Raw genomic sequence first — 20,420 nt, forward strand, 5'->3', positions numbered from 1 at the left:
TCTCTGAGGGGGAAAGAGTAAAGTTTTCTCCTCAAGTCTTGCTGAGTACTTTCACATGGTGACTCCGTTCTATAAAATCTATACCAAATCTCAGCAAGCAACACTGCAATTGAAGTTGGGTTGGAAACAAAAAGGAAGAATACAGACTGGTCGCACATTGCCCAAGATAAAAAGGTGCCCAACCCATCGTAAATGCTAGGGCTAGAGATGGTGGTAGTGAGTGTGTAGACACTGCAAGAAAAACCTCTTCAAAAAACTAGATCGTCAAATGAAGAAAAACAAGTAGCAAATGCATAAGTATAGTGAGAATTGCAAAGTGTTTCCATAGGAAACATTCATTGATCAAAACCAAAGAGGTGAAACCTATGGATGAGCGAGTCATTGTTGCAGCCTAGGACAAAATAGGATGGTTCACAGCAAGCATAGGAAAAACTGATACAATAGACATCTTTGGATTTTGTAAGAAAGAGCTAGAAACAGTTACTTATAGCTGGCTGTGAAGTTCCTGATAACAGAAAAAAATCTATACAGAAAGGCCACATAATGTGACACGTCTCATCCATTGGAAACTTTGTAAACAGTACAATCTGCTGTACAGGAAAGCACTGCGACCATGACCTGAATAGAATTCTGAAGAATGAAAAAGTTATGATCACTTGGGACATTCCCATTCCAACCAGTATAAAGCTGGATGCCAAAAAACCAATATAGTGATGAAGGACAAAAACACAAGAACCTCATTGATGATAGCGGTGTCAGTGCTAAGCAAATAGAAACAGAGAAACATGACGGCAGATAAAGGCCAAATGGCCAGTCAGTCTTCTCACCTCCGTAACCACTAGCTCTTCCTTTTCCTAAGGGATCCCACGTGCTTGTCCCACACTTTCTTAATTCTGACATTTCCTTATCTTCGACCACCAGGAGGCCATTCCACGCTTCCACCACCCTTCTGTGAACGAATACTTTCTTAGATTCCTCCTAAACCTATTATTCTCACTTCATCGTATTGCTCCCTCATTCCAGAGTTTTCCTTGCATTTAAAAAAGGCTCACTTCTTGTACATTAATGCCCCTGAGATTTTTAAATGTCTGTATCATATCTCGTCTCTCCCTCCTCTTTTCTAGCATATACATGTTGAGCTTCATAAGCCTGTCCCTATATATTTTATGTCCAAGACCGTTTATGAATTTTGTAGCTGCCCTCTAGACCTACTCCATCCTGTTTATATCTTTCCGTAGGTGCAGTCTCCAGAATTGCACACAGTACTCCAAATGAGGCCTCGACAGAGACTTTGTCCTGCTGGTCATTCCTCTCCTTATGCACATGAGCATCCTTCTGGCTATGACCTTCGCTTTTTCTACCTGATTGAAAACTTTAAGGTCATCAGACACGATCACCTCCAAGTTCCACTCTTCTTTGTACACAGAAGCACTTCACCCCCTATATTGTACCGTTCCATTGGATTCTTGTCACCCAAGTTCATGACCCTGCATTTTTTAGCATTAAATCTTAGTTGCCAAATATTGGGCCATGCCTCAAGCTTCGCTAGGTCCTTCCTCATTTCATTCACACCCTCTGGGGTGTCCACATTGTTGCAGAGTTTGGTAGCATCTGCAAAGACAGAAACCTTACCAGACAGGTCCAGAATAGCTCCATCCCGTGTTGGTTCCATTACCCACAGCTGAAACAGTTCTTCCTGTAGGAATGCAAGATCCCTTTGCTGCTGGACGACCCCACAGCAGGGACGTCCTAATCAACATCGGCATATTAACTCACAAAGATGTTAAAAAGGGCCAGTCCCAGAATCGATCCCTGCGGCACGCCACTGATAACATCCCTATCTCCAGAGCAAGCTCTATGTACCACCACTTTGTCTCCTTCCGTTCAACCAATTTTTAACCCAGTCCCATACCGAGGGTATTCAGTTTATGAGTCACCTGTGTGGAACCATATCAAAGTCATTGCTGAAATCTAAGTATACCACATCTAGTGCCCCTCACACGTCCAACTGTTTTGGTCACCCAGTCAAAGGAATCAATCAGATTTGTCTAACATGACCTGCCTCTAATGAAGCCATACAAGGAGAATATTTTATTCGGGAATCAATATTTCTCAGCACACACACACATTCCTGCTTTACTTAAAAAAAAAAAAAAAGGCAATCAGAGTTTCACTTACCAACTCTTTCCACACTGTCTCAACTAAACTTCACAACTATCAGCCAATCAAATGGCTTTTAGCTGTCTCCATGACTCCTGGTAATTGAATGTAACTACATAAAGGCAGTGTATCAAATCCCATCCCATTTCCTGATCTCCTAATTGTCATTCAGGTCCTCCAGGCATGCCCTCCTCTTAATGTACATGCTTAGCACAAACTTTCAACCAGCCAGAACATTTACAAATTTAAACAATCACTGCTACTGCTGGTATTTTTGTTATCTCTCCCCAGTCTCACTTTCACATCTCCTCCAAACCTCTTCTGTTTTATTTGAACACTCTACAGGCTCACCCTCAATGAAGAGTTCCTCCCACACCAGGGATTTACATAGCACTGGCTGTGTCCTGTAAAACAAGACCAGCACAGCCAGAGTCTGTCTACTTTACTTCCATGAAGTTAACAATAGCAAGTGTGCTATGGCACCCTCATAGATAAGGCAACCCTAGCTTATTGATGAGATTTTGAACCCAAAATTTCTCACAAGTATATATGTGTAAATGGAGCCCCACCACTATGTAACACAGCGTCCCCTTCATTTTATGTGCTGGCACCTAAAGTTAGACTCCCTTGTGTACTTAAGTTGTAGAATACTAGGACTTACACATGTATAATGCATACTTGTGCCCATAAGCGCCTTCTATAACTAAAGCACACAAATCGCTTATGGCCAGATTCTATATTTGATGTTGAAAAAGTTAGTGCCAATGGAAAACTCGTCTACACGTATTGTATAAACCGCGCTTAAGGTTAGGCATGGTTTATAGTAACATAGTAGATGACGGCAGAAAAAAGACCTGCACGGTCTATCCAGTCTGCCCAACAAGACAACTCATGTGTGCTACTTTTTGTGTATACCCTACTTTGATTTGTACCTGTGCTCTTCAGGGCACAGACCGTATAAGTCTGCCAAGCACTATCCCCGCCTCCCAACCACCAGCCCCAACTCCCAACCACCGGCTCTGGCACAGACCGTATAAGTCTGCCCAGCACTATCCCTGCCTCCCAACCTCCAGTCCCGCTTCCCACCACCGGCTCTGGCACAGACCGTATAAGTCTGCCCAGCACTATCCCTGCCTCCCACCACCGGCTCTGGCACAGACCGTATAAGTCTGCCCAGCACTATCCCCACCTCCCAACCTCCAGCCCCGCCTCCCACTACCGGCTCTGCTATCCAATCTCGGTTAAGCTCCTGAGGATCCATTCCTTCTGAACAGGATTCCTTTATGTTTATCCCACGCATGTTTGAATTCCGTTACCGTTTTCCTCTCCACCACCTCCCAGGGGAGGGCATTCCAAGCATCCACCACTCTCTCCGTGAAGAAATACTTCCTGACATTTTTCTTGAGTCTGCCCCCCTCAACCTCATTTCATGTCCTCTCGTTCTACCGCCTTCATATCTCCGGAAAAGGTTCGTTTGCAGATTAATACCTTTCAAATATTTGAATGTCTGTATCAATATTTGTATAGAATATGCATAGCGCCATTCACATGACTATTTATTTATTGCATTTGTATCCCACATTTTCCCACCTCTTTGCAGGCTCAATGTGGCTTACAATACATCATGAATGGTGGAAATATATAAGAAAATAGACATTTAGTATTGCAGAAGGTTTTTGGGTTACATGATAGTGTTAGAACATGATAATAATATAACAAGAAAACATTATGAGACTAAAATTTAGGTTCAGCCATTTATGCCAATGAAAAGCTGGTGTAAATGTCCATGCCTAACTTTAGGCGTGGAATGGGTTATTGTATAACACTGCGCGTAAATTTTAGCAATGCCCACGACCTACCCATGGCCACGCCCACTTTTGACATCCACGCGGAAGAAGTTATGTGGACTACTTTATATAATACACTTAGCGAGTAGTGCGTGTAAATTCTAATTAGTGCCAATAATTTATTATGAGTTTTATTACCTGCCTTTATAAAGAGATTCACCCAAGGCGGTGTATAGCAGGTACAATTTAACACACAATTTTGTTAACAGTATAACAATAGTAAAATAACCAAGAATAAACATAAATACAATAAATGAGGTAAACTTCAAAACAGTAAATTGAAACCTAATTATAGAACTGTGAAACAGTATCAAAAATATACACATTTAACAGCACTGGAAATTCAAATACCAGAGATATAATACAATGTTAGCATAATACTAATGATACACCTAATAAACATTAGAACATTCAACTAACAGAGATATGATGCTAAAGATTTTATAGCTGAGGGACCAAGAGCAGATATATGATGGGAACAATGTGCATGGTACAGAGTCAGTTGGGATAATTTGATGATTAGCTTGTTAACATCCAATTATTGGCACTGATTGGCTTGTTAACCAATTGAGTTGCGCACACAGATCAGAATAAACCTAGATTTGCGAATGCAACTCTAGTCGCACTATATAGAAATTGCAGGTTAGCGTTTAAATGTGAGGAGGGCTTACACATGGGTGGAACATGAGTGAGTCTCCTGGTTATGGGTGTAGCTTACAGAAAACTATAAGTTATGTGTGTCTCTTGGTGCACTTTAAGTTCCAACAGTTAAACTTGCCATAGACATGGTGTAACAGTTGGCGCTTACATTTGGGCATCAATGCCTACTTATACTAGTATTTTATAAGAGCATCTTGGTGCCCTTTCTGTTATAGAATTAGTGTTCAACACACAACATTGGGTTCATCTAAAATAAGGCACCAATTTGTAGAAATACCCCTTAAGTAACAAAGTGAATATTTTCAAATTGGCGCTTAGCTGACATGCTAGCATAGACATAAGTAAGTGTGCACATGTGTGTGTCTATACTAGTACTCTAAATATAAACATGTAACATAGTAACATAGTAGATGACGGCAGAAAAAGACCTGCACGGTCCATCCAGTCTGCCCAACAAGATAAACTCACATGTGCTACTTTTTGTGTATACCTTACCTTGATTTGTACCTGTCCTTTTCAGGGCACAGGCCGTATAAGTCTGCCCAGCACTATCCCCGCCTCCCAACCACCAGTCTCGCCTCTCACCACCGGCTCTGGCACAGACCATATAAGTCTGCCCAGCACCATCCCCGCCTCCGGCTCTGCCACCCAATCTCGGCTAAGCTCCTTAGGATCCATTCCTTCTGAACAGGATTCCTTTATGTTTGTCCCACGCATGTTTGAATTCTGTTACTGTTTTCGTTTCCAGCACCTCCCGCGGGAGGGCATGCCAAGCATCCACTGCTCTCTCCGTGAAAAAATACTTCCTGACATTTTTCTTGAGTCTGCCCCCCTTTAATCTCATTTCATGTCCTCTCGTTCTACCGCCTTCCCATCTCCGGAAAAGGTTCGTTTGCAGATTAATACCTTTCAAACATCTGAACGTCTGTATCATATCACCCCTGTTTCTCCTCTCCTCCAGGGTATACATGTTCAGGTCCGCAAGTCTCTCCTCATACATCTTGTAACGCAAATCCCGTACCATTCTCGTAGCTTTTCTTTGCACCGCTTCAATTCCTTTTAAATCCTTAAAAAGATACGGCCTTCAAAACTGAACACAATATTTCAGGTGGGGCCTCACCAACGACTTATAGAGGGGCATCAACATCCCCTTTCTTCTGCTGGTCACACCTCTCTCTATACAGCCTAGCAACAATTATAAACATGTGTAATGCATACATAAATGTTAGCAACTACTTTTATAGAATTGCCCTGTTAGAGACATCTAAAGAAGAAGAATCATCCAGTAACTGGAGCTGCAGAGTTCCCTTATCTCTTGAAAGAACTACCTACACATGCTAGTCCATCAGGCCCCATATGCTTAAAGATACTACTACTACTACTACTTGACATTTCTAAAGCGCTACTAGGGTTACGCAGCGCTGTACAATTTAACATAGAAGGACAGTCCCTGCTCAAAGGAGCTTACAATCTAAAGGACAAATGTACAGTCAGTCAAATAGGGGCAGTCTAGATTTCCTGAAAGGTATAAAGATTAGGTGCCGAAAGCAACATTGAAGAGGTGGGCTTTGAGCAAGGATTTGAAGATGGGTAGGGAGGGGGCTTGGCGTAAGGGCTCAGGAAGTTTATTCCAAGCATAGTGTGAGGCGAGGCAGAATGAGCGGAGTCTGGAGTTGGTGGTGGTGGAGAAGGGTACTGAGAGGAGGGATTTGTCCTGTGAGCGGAGGTTATGGGCGGGAACGTAAGGGGAAATGAGGGTAGAGAGGTAATGAGGGACTGCAGACTGAGTGCATTTGTAGGTAAGAAGGAGAAGCTTGAACTGTATGCGGTATCTGATTGGAAGCCAGTGATCCTTGCATTGTAGGATTCCTCACATTAGGATTACATTTACCCATGTGGCTCCTCAGTGCTCCAAAGGAGCATTCCCTTTTGTGGATCCATCCACAGTCTCATCCACATCCCACAGCTCCTCTTTACATTTTTAGCATCTGACACAGATCACTCAGAGGGGCCATTCATAACACATGATATTACCGCACTCCAGGGCTCTCCACAAGTGCTCTCAGGATATTCTGTCAGGCAGCATTCCTAAACCACTCTATGACAGCTAAAGTATCCACACTTTTTTTAAAGAAGTTTTAACTACTCCACTGCTGGAAATAATTGATGCATGATGTGGTATCCTTTGACCTTTAGTTTTTTTAGGCAAAATGTTAAACCAGAATGATTGGCATATAAGCTATTATGGGTCAGGTTTAAGGGGGAAGAGGGAATCCCAGATAGTTCTTTTCTCTTCCTTAGTTTCCAAGCTAAGATAACAGAACAACATAAAGATCATATCAGCGTGATTAAGGCCGAAAAGGTATATAAATTTAGGGTATGAACGAGGGAAGAAAATAAAGTCAAGATATTAGGAAAGGAAATATTTGTATCAGTTTGATTTAATATCTCATGTGCATGTTTAATTTTTGACACGTCTGTAAAAGTGTTTTCTGTTTTCGAATTGTTTGTGTTTGTGTTTTCTTCATATCAGTAATTTTAGAAGTTTTTAAAAAAATGGTATAAGGCAATTAGACTACTGAACCTTCTATAACCATTCTCTCCCTCTTCTTCCTTCCCGTCCTAGTCGCTACACATTACTAATTGTATCTGATATCCTGTAATGACAATGTTTACAAAGCTATGAGGCATATTTTCAAAGCACTTTGGGAGGCTAAGTTCCATATGTTTCTATGGAACTTTGGGAGGCTAAGTGCTTTGAAAATAAGCCTCTATGTAACCCACATTGAGCCTGCAAATAGGTGGGGGAATGTGGGATACAAATGCAATAAAATAAACCTATTTTTTGAGGTCTGTCTTAGGGCAGTGGGCAGATGTTTCATTTTTTTAAAAATTATCATTTAAATAAAGAATTTAAAAAATTTGCTCACTGCCCTAAGACAGACCTTATTTAATTTTTGTTTTAGACATCCTTCTATAGATTAAGCCTAGCTCTTAAACCCAGCTCTTCATGAGTCACCAAAGTTAAATGTCTTCATTTAGCCATTAGCTCCAAATCTTTTTTTTACATGATGTTTAATTATGTGTCACTGGAGTCCTAGCACACACCAGTGGTGATTGTTTTCATTTTCTGAGGTAGAACAGTTATTTGCTGACCCAGTGCCTTGTTGGTTTTAAATATGCTATAAAGACAGTTTGCAATCGTCAAAACAGTTCAAGGTCTCATTGTTTAAACCTCATCTTCAAATGCATTCCAATGTGAGACATAAAAAGAAGAAATGGGAAAAGAAAACATATTCACAGTTTGATGTTAATCAACATTTTTATTTAAGAAAAGAAAACATTTCCAGCTTGTTTGTATACCAAAGACAAAACAGCATTACTAAACGGGAAAAAATCCCTAGATTTTAAGGTTTCTGTTTGACATAAACATAAAATATGACAACAGATAAGGACCTCAAGGTCTATGTACTCTGGCCAACTTTCTACAGGGAAAGTGAAGAAACAAATATTGCACCCAAAGCCAGAACATTGGGTTTTAAATTTAAAAAAAATGTCCTTCTTTCCTGAGTGGAACGCACAACATCGGAAAGATCTGTATTACTTTGCCCACAAAACTGCACTTGTTTAACCTTAAAGTACAATTTCAATATCTTCATTTTATCGAATGTTATCTTCTTTCATTTTGCAATGCCATAGACCCAGTTAATCTTTGACTTTCCCCTCACTTCATCATAACCAGAAATCCTCTGTGTTTATCCCAGGCTTTTTTGAAGTCTGTTATTGTTTTCCCCACTTCCACTAGGAGACCATCCCATGCATCCATTGCTCTTTCCATGATGACATTTCCTGGTGTTGCTTCTCGGTGTACTTCTTTGGACATACATATTTGGGTACATGTTGGGTATCATTAGGAAAGGTATGGAAAACAGGTGTGAGGATGTTATAATGCCGTTGTATCGCTCCATGGTGCGACCGCACCTTGAGTATTGTGTTCAATTCTGGTCGCCGCATCTCAAGAAAGATATAGTAGAACTGGAAAAGGTGCAGCGAAGGGCCACGAAAATGATAGCGGGGATGGGACGATTTCCCTATGAAGAAAGACTAAGGAGGCTAGGGCTATACAGCTTGGAGAAGAGACGGCTGAGGGGAGACATGATAGAGGTATATAAAATAATGAGTGGAGTGGAACAGGTGGATGTGAAGCGTCTGTTCACACTTTCCAAAAATACTAGGACTAGGGGGCATGCGATGAAACTACAGTGTAGTAAATTTAAAACAAATCAGAGAAAATTTTTCTTCACCCAACGTGTAATTAAACTCTGGAATTCGTTGCCGGAGAAAGTGGTGAAGGCGGTTAGCTTAGCAGAGTTTAAAAAGGGGTTAGACGTTTTTCCTAAAGAACAAGTCCATAAACCACTACTAAATTGGGAAAAATCCACAATTCCAGGAATAACCATATATAGAACGTTTGTACGTTTGGGAAGCTCGCCAGGTGCCCTTGGCCTGGATTTGCCGCTGTCGTGGACAGGATGCTGGGCTCGGTGGACCCTTGGTCTTTTCCCAGTGTGGCATTACTTATGTACTTATGTACATTTGAATAAGCATCATCAAGTTATTTGGGAAATATGAGCCTGAGAATTAAGAGTGAGGTCAATCACTACAGCCCAATGAATCGCACAGAGGAGATGCTGTTCCAGGCACCAGGACTGAGGCCGCTAACAACGACTAACCTGCGGAAGTGCCGGGTATGCATTCCACCAGAGGGAAGAAGGAAGCACTGCCAGGCATTGCTCCACCTATGTACCACTGTCCAAACGCCAGTTCCCCGGTGCAATGTGTGCTGGCATAGGGCCATGCACTCCATAGAGTCCTGAATCAGGATGCAAGAAAATCCATGTGTCTGCACGCATATGCATGCGAAGCCGGTGCTGCTGCCGCATTTGAGAACCCTCGCCAACGCTCCCGTGGACAGCCAGATTTGGGCTCAGAGGAGGCTCCCATTGAACCGAAGCTCTTGTACCATCAACCTGTTTCCCGTGCGCACACCAACATGTGCTCATGCTTCCTGCCATTTTTGCTGGCTCCATAATACACTTCCCTCCTGGCCTGCAGCTAACGTAGAACCCCGAACCGGCCCGTAGAACCTCTTCGTGTGAACTCATCACCTACACACCCCCGGTGGAATCAGTGACCCCTTCTGACCCCTCGAGGAGCACAATGAAGGCAAGAGCAAGAAATATAGTATCCTGCACATGCATCAGTGGAAGGGGAGCAGCGAGCCAGAAGGGCAGCAGCTTGTTATGGCGACAAGGGAAGTACATAAGTGCCAATTTGTCCTCAGGAACCACTACTAAGAGCCGCCCTTTGTAGTACCTGAACCGTTGGAGCAGCAGGAAAAATGACGATGTACCTCTGCAATCGCAGTCCTTATTGCTTCCAATGGCCACCTCTTCTCCACCTCCTTCCCTTTTTCTCTGGCTATGTCTCCTTCCCTCCCATCTACCTTTCCTCCTTCCCCTTCTCTATCCCTAAACTGACTTTCTTAAGTCTACTATCCCTTCCTTAACTCCCCCTCTAAACCCACCTCCACTGGCTGTGCTGGGCCACTACCCACTTGTGTTTGTGACTGCCTAGTGTCTGGGTCACTGGCCTTAGAATAGAATTCCTGCTTCATGGAGCTGGGCAGGACAAACAATACAAGAGTTTAGGAGAATCAGGAAAAAGATATAAAGGCTCACTAGTTTATTTATTTATTTATTTTACAGCACTTATACCCCACAATTTCCCACCGCTGACAGGCTCAATGTGGCTTACAACATTTAAATAACAAATAGGCGAGTATAATAAATGGAAAGGGATAAGCGGGGTGGAAAGGTAAAGATAAAAAAATGGGTTGATACTAGGCATCCTTTAAGTGAAGGCATGAACTAATTAATCTAGTTGAAGTAAAGCTGTAAGAAATATTTTTCTCATAAATCAATATACACAAAGAGGAAGTGGGGTGGATGGCTGGGTCGGAGAGAGCGAGAAGGTGGGATTTTAGGCAGGATCAATCTGCTGTTCAAAAGGTCCATTACATTCCAATACAAAACACTATAACTCTCATTACCCAGAAAATACCAAACTCAGGAGCCACCAATACTCTGAGAATCTATTAAACCAGATCTTCATAAAAGTTAAAGCCACTTCTGTCATTCTGAGTCTCTGAGGCAATGCTTTTTCAATCTTTTTATGGCTCTGACCCCATGATTTTGGCCAAGTAAAATTGTATGACCCCCGGAGGTACAGAATAATAACACAGCTATGGAGAGCCCACCCAGGTTGTATCCCAAATGTGGATTTTGAAACTCCATTTGGGGGCCCAACCCAAAGTTTGGGAAGGCCTGCTCTGAGGAGATTCATGCTTCCCTAAGGTGAGAATGGGTAATTACGAGGCACTCAGACCTGGGGTACTTGTACTCCCGCCCTCTGGCCACCTCTCTTTTACTTGCACCACAGAAAAGCCTCTGTGAATTCAGCCCTAAAGGCTTGAAATCTCCTTGTTTGTCTAGATTAGGAATGCAGATCAATTCAGTTGAGACTTTACCCTAAAGCTCATTGTGGATGATTCCAGTTAGTATGTCTGCATTCAGTAGCTTTGCACGTCACATGCCAAGGAAAACTCTAGCTTTAAGAAGGTGTTGGAGCAGCAGCATGTGTTTTGCATTGATAGGAGTGGAAAGGGCAGGGGAGCCAAGCCACTGCTGAGGAAGAAACCTTCCACTGCAGCTATTGTCAGCATCCTGGAGGGAACTCAGATGTTCTGCCCCATTTCTTTTTATTTACACCCATCACCATTAGTGCTTTGGCTGCACTTTTCAGTGGCAGCTATTTTGTTTCAGGCTTGACAGACAGCTTCTTTCCCTTTATTCACCTTCTCACAATGGTAATATATTTCAGATGAATCTCGGTGAAGTCTAAAGCCACACACTGTACAGTATAAAGCTTATTTGTTCCATAAGCAAAGCTTCCTAGGGTACTTGAGTTCTCTATTTATTATTGCATTGGCATTGAAGCTGCCTTTAACTTAGTTTGAAATGCCAGATTTCAGCCGCAAGGGTGTGTCAGAGATTTTATCGACTGCTCATTTCTATCTCTTTGAAACCAGGCCAGTAAGTTGTAATCAGGGGGAAAGATAGAGCTGTATGAAATACTTGCAAGTCCAGCCCGGTGGTTCAGAGGCAGGACTTTGTGCTACCATGCAGAAACCAAGTCCAAGACTTTGAGCCAACAACAGCTGGGCATTGGCAGAGACAGTTTTCAGAGCCTGTGTGAGGCATGCAGTGACATCTGCTGTTTGTCTAAAGATTAAGGTGTACCCTTGCACTCAACTGTAGAAGGAAGACAGGAGGACTGCAGATAAAGATGTGAGAAATCTCCAGGTAGCTGGGGAAGAAGGCTTAGGACACTGTTGCCCCTGGTTCTAATTGACGTGGTGGCCCAAAGGAACCAGAGGACTCTAGTAAAGAAAACAAATGTGCATACATAGAGAAAAAGGAATGAGAATTGAGGGTCATCTGATGCTAGAACACAAAATCTGTCAGATACTCTTTGGAGTCAGTGAGGGCTGCGGATACAGCCAGCACTCACGGCTGCTGGGAGAAGGGCTATGGATGGAACGTTCAGCCATTGTGCAGTGGTGACGGGGACTGGGTAGACAAAAGGCTCACAATTTACAGGTTGTGGAAGGAGCCCTGGTGCATGGGCCTGGGTCAAAGACCATCAGCCCAATGGAAGTGAGGGAAGGAATAAAACAGAAGGGGGGGGGGACCCTCTGTAGAGTTATGAGTAGGTTCATTACACCATAATCTATTAGAGGGTGGTTCTACCTCCTCCCCCCAACACACACACACTGAATATGTATGTAAAGAGAGAGAGACATTATATACAACAATTCATCTTAGAAACAGCTATTCAGTGTGTAAATAACAGCATGCACACATTCACACTACTCATTCGAACCTGGAATCTCTGCTGGTGATTAATGGGGCAATTATACTTAGCTCTATGGTATCTTGCTTCAAAAATAAAATAAACAAACATATATATATATATATATATATAATTTGCACGTCTGGATGCCTGGGTTCGTAACACAGTTCCCATTGGTCCGCCCTGGGGATGACGTCACAGGGCGGACCAATGGAAAGTGAGAGGGAAGGGAACTCAGCAGCAGCCACCGGAGGTGAGTAAACAATCGCCCCCACCCCCCCCCCCCCGTTACATGACCCCCTACCTCCCTCCCTCTTTCCACTCCTGTCTGTCCGAGTTCCACGGGCCCACTCCAGTCCGACGGCCCTCACTCCCGTCTGAGTTCCACTCTCCTTCAATTTCTGCGCCCCCCCTCCTCCAATTTCCGCCGCCCAGCGCCTCCCTCCTTCGCTCTCTGTGGCCTCCAAGTGCAAGCAGGACGTGTGCGGGTGCCCCAGCCCTTTATAAGTGCCAGCTGTTGTTTAAAAACATTTTACCTCCTGCTACGCCGACAACAGTGAAGTCCAGCACGCACGGAGGCCGCTTCAAGACTGCCTTTGCTTTCGCTTCTGTTTCAGCTGTTCCTCTGGTCCCGCCCTCATTTCCTGTTTGCGGAAGGGCGGGACCAGAGGAACAGCTGAACAGAAGCGAAAGCAAAGGCAGTCTGAAGCGACATCCGTGTGTGCTGGACTTCATTGTTGCCAGCGTAGCAGGAGGTAAAACGTTTTAAACAACAACTGGCACTTATGAAGGGCTGGGGCACCCGCACAAGTCCTGTTTGCACTCGGAGGCCACAGAGAGAGAAGGAGGGAGCCGCGGGGGTTGTGGAACTCGGACGACAGTGGGTGCATGGAACTCGGTCGGCATGGGGCAAGAGGGGGGGGGGGTCCTGAGACGACAGAGGGGCTGAGGGGGAGGGGCAGGTCCTGGAACTCGGAGGAGAGGGAGTGAGGCAGGTAGGGGGGCGTGGAACTCGGAGGGAGGCAGGTAGGGGGCATGGAACTCAGAGGGAGGAGGGGGCTTGGAACTCGGAGGACGGAGGGAGGGCGGTAGGGAGGGGGCCCTGGAACCTTGCTAGTGCCCGTTTCCTTTCTGTTGGAAATAGGCCTCTTTTACTAGTGTGTATATATATATATATATATTTCATTTGGCTCCTTAATTGCTCCTCTTACATGTGTAATGCTCCAAGCAATGCCACTGTGTTTTTTTAGAATGTGTAGATTGATAAAATAAATGCCCCTACTGTATGAACTGGGAAATACCTGTATATTTGCCAGTATCCTTATGTTAGTTTACAAAAGGCTCCACATTCAGCAAAATATGGCTTTCAATGTCCCATAATCAATTCCCTTGTATCTTTCCAACACAAGAATGCTGGAAAGAAATTATATGCAGGGATCAAGTATGTCTGTGTGTGTGTGTGTCTGTCTCTCTGTCTTAGGAGCAAAGTAACTCTGAAAATTTAATGAGATAGCACCAAATTTGGCATGAGGAAAACCTGCTGAAAAGATACAAGAAGTTTAAAAATGGGTCAGATCAGACTCAGGGGGGGAGGTGGGTGTGTGTGTCGGGAGGGGGGGTCCTAAATTAAAAGAGCCTGCGAAATAGCCCAATGCATTCTATGGAAGAAGTAGTTCCAGCTTCTAATATACAGCATAGAAACTTTGATATACTGAAACGTAGTACTTAGGGAATTGCTCCTTTTAAACTGCCTCTCTCCTCTTCTGTACTCTCCCATTCACAGACACACATAGCCATTCAGGCACAGATGCACATGAATTAGAAATAATTCAGTCATGCTTTTCCCACCTCATATCCATTGCACCTGCTGCCAGTCCCCAGTACCTGCAGTGCTGGCTGTCATGCCCTGATGCTCAGAACTGCCACGGTAAGCAACAGTGCAGAATTAATACTGCCAAAACAGCGCAGAAAATTAGCTGCCAGTGCTCAAGGAAATGGTATGCAAATTATATGCACACCGTTAAAGCAAAAGCAAGGAGGGGGGAAATGTGCTGGGCACATGTGCAGAAGAGTTTCGCGCAGGGGCATAGCCAGACCTTGGCAGGAGGGGGGGTTCAGAGCACATTTTAGCCCGCCTCCTCCAGCCACTGACCCCTCCTCCGACACTTTCGACCCCGCCGCCAGGTACCTTAGCTGGCGGGGGTCCCCAACCCTCGCCAGCTTTAGTCGTCTTCAGCGCCGCTCTCTGGCGCGTTCTCTGATCTGTGCTGTTAGTCCTGACACCCTGCACGTTCCGTTTAAGTGCTCCTGTGCGCATGCGCCAGGCAAAATCCAACGTGATGCACATTTCTGCACCTTTAAATATAAGCTGCTCAATTTTTTTTTTTAATCTTGGAAGGCTTATATTTAAATTCAGGGAACAAGGGCCAATGTGTGCTTTCACTTTTGGGTTTGCTTGGACTTACGAACTTTTGTTTCTCACTACTGGCGCTTAGGGGCTCGCATAGGCTTCCTTTTGCATCAAAATTGTATAAAAAAAACAGCAGATTTTAAAGAATCATTAGAAATCCTCTCTTCAATCACTCTTTGCTCCCAGCTGGCGTTATTTTTTACAGAGGTAAGGCGGCTTTGTTTTGTATGCTGTTCTTTGAGCTTTGGCAGGGAATAGGAAATGAGCTCATTAACATGCGTTTGACTTCCTTAGCATGCTATTTGTACTAATCTCTGGCGCGCGCATTGTTTCCTGCACCAGAGCATCTGAGCATTCTGCACGCACTAATGCGGGTGCTTGTTCGGCACCAATGGCCTCTAGCGCCCACTTTTGCTTTTGAGCCTTGGGGCCTCAGTGTCTCAGATGTGTATGTCATTTTCTTTGTTGTTAATTCTATTGTGAAACCTAGTGACTGAACCATGTAGTTTGCTACTGGTTGCTATGTGTACAGACATCTAGTGATGGAGATGCTACAGGATAGTTTGCACCTTGTGGTTCAAGTGTACAATGTATCCTTTCAGATCTGTTGGACATTGGCATGCAAATGGTTTGAAGACGAGGGTGGTAATATATATCGAATTGTAGAAGGAGGATGTTGTTTCCAATTGAAATTTCCTGTTTAAATTTAGATGTTAGAGTGAGTAGAACGGTTTCTGTACTATGGCCTGGACGGAAACCCGATTGCCTCTTCTACCCTTGCTCCACCTCTCCTACTCCTTCACCCCCTGTCCTTCTCTACCTACCTATCACTTTTTGTTATTCTGTTATACTTTATTTTTATTTATCAATATCCTGTAATCACTATTACTATGTAAGCCGCATTGAGCCTGCTTTGAGTGGGAAAGCGCGGGATACAAATGTAATAATAATAATATCTTGTAGTCTTTCCAGACCAATGGAATGTTTGAATACCACTCTATTCCAACTGTTACCCCCACTCTCCTTACACACACACACATGTATGGAGCACAGATGCACATATATGTGCTCACAGAGGAAACACAGATACAGCCACAGATGTGGGGTTGGAAAGAATTCCGTGAGCTGTGCTCCGCATATTTTTCTCCACTTGTTGGTACTGGTAACTCCCATTTTATTTCCAAGTTGTTTCAGAAATTTAAAGCACTCATTCTACTTCAGCTCCATTGTTTACAGGACCTGAGGAAATTTGGATGGTGTTGCTATTTGTCTTTAAATATCTGTGATACCACAATCTTGTTGGGTCAAGGGTGAAAAGGATGCTCAGCCCAGAAGTAAGGATTGGGATGTGGGTTTAAATACAGGCTGTAGTGATATTAGGACTATGATCACCAGAATAAATCAAGAAAACAAGAACTAATGTTTCTCTTACTTGTGCCCCGCTTAGTTGAAATTGAGGTGAAGAGTTGGTCTAATGGTTCCTTAAAACTAAAAATCTTTTTCTGCAGAAATAGGCTTTGTAGATTATTTCCAGACTAGAAAGAGGATGGATCCCCATGCAGCATGAAACACACATTTTATATTATTTAAAACACACAGAAAAGTGTGCATTTAGTGTGACATAATGGTATATTTCTCCTTTCTTATTTATTTAATAAATTTATACCCCACATTTTTCCAGCTAGTTGCAGGCTCAATGTGGCTTACAAAAATCTGTAGGAAGGCTAACAGTACAGAAAAGTACAATTAAACAGTGTAAAAGTAAGATAGTAAACATCATTTAAACAACAATATATATATAGATATTCACAGACTTATATATGTCTTGTGGGGGACTCATCTGAAACTGCCATGCTAAAGTGTGTCTCAGTAGAAATAGCAGGAGACAGAAATATGGAAAAAGGTGGCAGAGAAAAGACAATATGGTCTATCCTGTCTAGCCATCCCTTAGATATCAATGTACTAGTCCCCAAGCTTTCTTGAATTCAGATACAGTCATTACTTTTACCACTTCCACTGGGAGGCTGTTCTAATCATGCCACCACCCTTTCTGTAAAGAAGTATTTCCTTAGATTACTCCTGACTCTGTCCCCTTTCACCTTAATGCCATGCCCCCTTATTCCAGAGCTTCTTTCAATTGAAAGAGACTCACCTCCTGTGCATTTGTTCTGCAGAGGGATTTAAATATCTCTATCATATCTCACCTCTGCCCGCTTTATTCCAAGTATATTTATTAAGATTGTCCCAAAAGATGTGTTCATTGGTAGGCAAAGTAAGTTTGGTATGTGAGTAGTGATTGATGGTGCATGTGAGCTTTGTGTTTATCGTATGTTATAGATTTATCTACATTGAGTGAGGTTAGCTGGGGGCGTCTGGGTTAGATGTCAGGGCATAGTGTGATATACATGTGTGTGCATATATATGTTTGAGGGATAGATAGCTATGTTGGGGGTGAGTGTGTGCTTGGGGGATTGGCATGTTGGAAGGTATTACCGTATGGGGATGGGGAGGTTGGGAGAGGTAGTGCTTGTGGGGGATTGAGGGACAGTGTATGTGTGACTGTGGATTTGTAAGTTCCTCTTTTCTCTGAATTTTCCCCAGTCACCCTGCACTCACTCTCTGAACTCTCTTACACTATTGCTTCTCTCTCCCTCCCCTTCACCAATCTCCCTTCTTCCATGCCATGAACTCATGCACTTTCCCTTTCCTTGCCATCCATCCTTGTACTCTACTTTCCCTGCTACACCCTTCATTCTCTCTCTCCTTCTCTGCTCCTCAAGTATTCTCCCTTTACTCTTTTCTCTCCCTGTACTCCTCTTTCCTTCCCTGCTCTATCCCTTATGATCTGCCTTCTCACCTCAACCTTCTCCTTCTCTTAACCCACTTCTCTTCGGTAGCCATGCCCCTTTTGATATGTTCTTTTCCTCTCTTCTCCTCCTTCACATTAATTCTCCATTCCCTTTCTTTCTAACCCTGCCTATTCCCTTAAACTCCACCACTCTTTCTTTCCTCCTTTCTAGCTCCTCCCTTTCAGTTCTGCCCTTCTCCTTCATTCTTCTAGCCTCTCTTCCCCTTCCTTAGGCTCCTCCCCTTCCCTCTGTTTACACTATGCCCTTTCACCCATCCATTTTTTTCACAGGACAGCTCTGCCTCCCCTGCCAAAGCTTCCTGGGGACTCTCACTGACTCTTTACCCCACTGCTTCTCTCTTCATGCTGGTGGGAATTCCTGCTGAACTATAAAACTGCTGCTTTTTTTCCTGCCAGAGGGACCTGGGGACTCTGCCAGTTCTTCAGGCTACTGCTCTGTAGAAAGAGCGATACCATATGCATCTGAAAACAACCAGATGCGATAGACGGATGGAGCCTCTCCAGTAGGCACTATTGCTTAAGCAACATGTGCCTAAAAATAAAAGAAAATTTAAATGTTTTAAATATTCATTCTTTTTAGAAAGGTCAGCTTTATATGAAACAATGTGCATAGTAATTACATTACATTAAGGTCTTATAGCCCACTACAGCCAACAAATCTAAGTGGGTAACATCAAGAGAAGGAGCATACAAAAATGATCACAATCTTGGAAACATACAGTAAATATAACATCTATGAGTCAAGAAAGATATTTCCTAAAAAGGAAAGTCTTTAATAATTTCCGAAACTCGAAATAATGTTCTGTTTGCCTGAAAAAAAGAAGGAAGAGAGTTCCAGCTCTAGAGGCTGCCTCATACGTTAGCGAAGATTGTAGAGGATGTAAAGCTTTTACTTTACGAACAGTAGGAAATTCTAGCATAAAAAAGATTTCTAGTAACTCTACTATGATTCCTGATAAGAAAAACAAATGATCAATTAAATAGCCTGGGGAGTCTCCAGGAAAAGTTTTAAAGATTAAGACTAGAACCTTAAACTGTAATCTGGCCTCTACTGATAACCAGTGCAATTGCGACATAAGAGGGGAAATAGAATCCTGCAAACCAGGAATCACACGGGATGCAGAGGAAATGGTCGGTGGCAGCACGTCTTCTGATTTGGCGCAGCATCCGAATATGCCGTGGACTTACTTCAGGCTCTCTGGCAGGGCCGGTGCACGGTTTTGATGCAAGAGAGCATGGGAACAGGCACCATTTTGTTGGGGCCGACTGGCGGTGAAGAACAGCCTCTGTCTGATCATGTGCAGAGCACAGCCTCAGGGCCCAACAGAGCATTCAGTTGCATCGAGATCTTTGGTTTCTCCAGGGTTTATATTGCTCTTACACCAGGCCTATTTACTGAAGCAGGAACAATCAGAGTTGTTGCAAGGTGCTTCAGTTTCTCGCTTCGCTGCCCCTCCCGCTCCTAAGAGATCTCGCTTAGACCTCCAGGAGTGGGCAGATGAGGGCTATCTCTGCTTCTCCCTCCTTATCTGATGTGGCCTCAGTCTGTTCAGAGGAGCCATCATTGAAGGAGCCATTAGAAGAGGGACAGCTCCCTCTTGAAGAGGAGGATGACTCAAAAGTACTGAGGTCGTTTCATAAGAGGAGCAGAGTGGAGTGAAGGAGTAGCCTAGTGTTTAGTGCAGCGGATTTTAATCCTGGGGAACTGGGTTAGATTCCCACTGCAGCTTCTTGTGGCTCTGGGCAAGTCACTTAACCCTCCATTGGCCCAGGTACAAATAAGTATCTATATATACTATGTAAACCGCTTTGAATGTAGTTGCAAAAACCACGGAAAAGTCCCCATTCCCTTTCCCTCAGTACTCTTATTTCTGGGGCACTGGCGGTGCTTCATCGATCATGAGGGGGCTTGGAGGCCTTTCTAAGGCCTTCCTGATGGAGCCAGACATTCAGTGACCTGATTACAACAGAATGAGTCTCACCGGACGTGGGGCTGAGAGTTGGAAGAGCCATGACTCACCTATACTCGTTAGTTCTGGAGGAGAAAGATAATTGCAGCTTCCCAGGATGGACTTCCTTATTACGGAGGTGACTCAGAAGACCACCTTGCCATTGGAAGGGGGCATTGCCCTAAAAGAACTATAGGATAAGAAGAAAATGCCCCTCTGTACCAGCCTGGTTGTCAGCAATAGGGTCAGAAATCTGACTTTCATGCATGCCAATCTTTCTTTTGTGCAGACAGGAAGTCCTCTTCTCCGCTAGAGTATGCAATTAATTTGTTGAAGACGTTGTTTGTCAAACAAGATGCTAAGACAATTGAAAATGTGGATAGTAACAAACCTAGGATCTGTTTTATCAATGTCTCTTTTGTGGACACAATGTGGCCTGAAGGATTTCTCCCTTTCCCCACCTTTGACACAATTTTTTGCTGAACTGTATATAAGGCCCTTAAGTAATACTGAAGGGAAAGCTTTGTCTTACTTTCTGTAGATGAAACCTA

At 43.6% G+C, this 20,420-nt stretch overlaps 1 protein-coding gene across 2 annotated transcripts in view; it reads left to right on the forward strand.

Moving 5' to 3' along the window:
• Positions 1-20,420, forward strand: part of BANP (BTG3 associated nuclear protein) — a 517,523-nt gene that overhangs the window by 468,313 nt on the left and 28,790 nt on the right. The window lies entirely within an intron of this gene.

The sequence above is a fragment of the Microcaecilia unicolor genome, chromosome 5 (assembly GCF_901765095.1).
Source record: "Microcaecilia unicolor chromosome 5, aMicUni1.1, whole genome shotgun sequence".
Taxonomy (NCBI): domain Eukaryota; kingdom Metazoa; phylum Chordata; class Amphibia; order Gymnophiona; family Siphonopidae; genus Microcaecilia; species Microcaecilia unicolor.